The sequence below is a fragment of the Schistocerca cancellata genome, chromosome 9 (genome assembly GCF_023864275.1).
Source record: "Schistocerca cancellata isolate TAMUIC-IGC-003103 chromosome 9, iqSchCanc2.1, whole genome shotgun sequence".
Taxonomy (NCBI): Eukaryota; Metazoa; Arthropoda; class Insecta; order Orthoptera; family Acrididae; genus Schistocerca; species Schistocerca cancellata.
The window spans coordinates 136,478,562-136,480,891 of record NC_064634.1 but is presented as its reverse complement, the minus strand read 5'-3'; the positions used below and the strand labels follow the sequence as shown (position 1 = coordinate 136,480,891).

The 2,330-nt window shown below is 40.1% G+C and overlaps 1 non-coding gene across 1 annotated transcript; it reads right to left on the bottom strand.

Annotated features, from left to right (window-relative positions):
• Positions 1 to 2,004: 2,004 nt before the first annotated feature.
• On the bottom strand, positions 2,005 to 2,088 carry Trnaf-gaa (transfer RNA phenylalanine (anticodon GAA)). The gene is given in 2 exon segments: positions 2,005 to 2,039; positions 2,049 to 2,088. It is a non-coding gene; the product is annotated as a tRNA-Phe (tRNA).
• Between the last annotated feature and the right edge of the window lie 242 nt (positions 2,089 to 2,330).

Below are 2,330 nucleotides of genomic sequence, written 5' to 3'. Positions count from 1 at the left end.
TCAACTGTCGATGAATTTCAATTGGTTTCACACCACGCAAATTCAGAAAACGAATGATTGCACGCTGTTCAAGTAAGGAAAACGTCGCCATTTTAAGTATTTAAAACAGTTCTCATTCTCGCCGCTGCCGGTAAAATTCCATCTGCCGTACGGTGCTTCCATCTCTGGGACGTATTGACAATGAACGCGGCCTCATTTTAAAACAATGCGCATGTTTCTATCTCTTTCCAGTCCGGAGAAAAAAAATCGGAGGCCTTAGAACTTGAATGCACCTCGTAGTACCCTAAGGTAAAAGCGGCAGCGCGCATATGTAGTTTGTTAAACTAAATTTGTACTGTTGTTATATCAAGTCCCATGTAACTGTTTCAAAAAATCTTTTAATAATAATCTTTTTTATAAAATTAATTTTTTGACAATCATTCATCTGAATTTAAAAGAATTTACTAATTTCTGCAATCCATGGCCATCCCGATTAACGTAAGGAAAAATCAGTTGTTTTTTTTTTATACATGACAAATCTAGCGGCCAGCATTGCACTGGGCTGTGCCAGAAAAATTGCTTATAGGAGCAGATACGTATATACGCGTTATCTGGCGACTTCATTGAGGTAAGAATTTTCAGTTTATTCAGTATGATCTTTCAGGGCCATGACGCAGCACTGCTGACGTCCAAATTTACCAGTTTAGATTTACAGATTTATTGACTCACATTTCTTATTGGGAGGTTAAGCACGTTATTATTGTGAGGCTACGGAATAATAATTTAGGGGGTTACACTGAATGTGAATGCTATATACATATTTTTTGCTGTTGGGAGGTTACAATATGAACGATGTGCAGTGCTCATGTATACAATCGGTATGCACGTGGCAGCATACGCCATGTAATATATTCCAAAATGTCGCGCATAAAAGCCTGATTCGTCCAGGGCTCATACCTCGGGTTCTGTTCATGATACAAAGGTACAGTTATGTACCATAGATAACCCTTCGGCTAGGGACCATTATTAAATCCAACAGAAGAATCGTCTTAGTGTCACTATACTATGGTATAGGTTCACATTATGTATATCACACACTTCCTCCTGTTTAGGCAAATGGAGCAAATCGGCTGGTCCTTTTGTTCACGTGGTCTATTGAGGGGCTTATGGAGGCACATAGCTCACGGTCGGTTCCTTAGAAAACCCACCAAAAAGTCAGTTTTACCATTCTTTTGTACCAAAACCGAGACGCCGATTCCAAGCCGGCTACGCACAGCAAACGGCTGAAATTTTTACGACGTATTCCAAAGATTTCGATCTCGAAAAACGTTGAAAATTTTCTTCATATCTTTATTCATTTCTGAGAGACAGAGGTTCAAAGTTATTAGCTCATGAGCGGTTCCTTAGAGAGCCAAAATAAAAGCATTTTTTTCCCATTTGTAGTAGCAAAACGGAGCCGCGGATTCAAAAACTGCTATACACAACAAATGAAATTTTTATAATATATTGCCAAGATTCCGAACTTGAACAGTCTTCAAAATTTCTTGATATCTTTCACCATTTCCGACGTACAGTCGTTCAAAGTTACCACATCCGCACGAGTAAAACGTGCACGTAAAATCCAGAATGAAGCGAAAACATAGTTTATAAAGTGACGTAGCACGGAGAAATACGAAAAGTGTCTCCGTTAATATCGGAAGCGGTTCTGGGAACTTCATGTTGTAGTACTGAAGCACATTCAAAATTTTTGTACAATAAAATCCGGTCTAAATAGTAAAATTAGTTACGTGGTACTTCAGTTTCACATAAGTAAACTATCCAAATTTTACTGGCCCATAAAGTTCTTTTCATATGAGTGACATTCCCTGCAGTGGCAGGGAAAAGAAGGAAACCAGCGGAAAAATGCTTCTGTTCAAATGGTTCAAATGGCTCTGAGCACTATGTGACTTAACTTCTAAGGTCATCAGTCCCGTAGAATTTAGAACTACTTAAACCTAACTAACCTAAAGACATCACACACATCCATGCCCGAGGCAGGATTCGAACCTGCGACCGTAGCGGTCGCGCGATTTCAGGCTGTAGCGCCTAGAACCGCTCGGCCACCCGGGCCGGCTGCTTCTGTCAGAGTACAAAAAAAGACTGACCGAAAAGTGGGGTATCAGCTGTCTCATTCTGTCTTCCTCAGCATCTTTAAAAAAAATTTTGACATGCGAACATATTCGCCCTTTTTTATGCTGAGAGAGAAAGAGACAGTGGCAGTGGGAAAGAGACGGAATAGTAACAAATGTGGACGATAGAGGAATGCGATTCTTGTATAGAAAGAGCAAAGGACACAATAGCGGTGCGCGAGA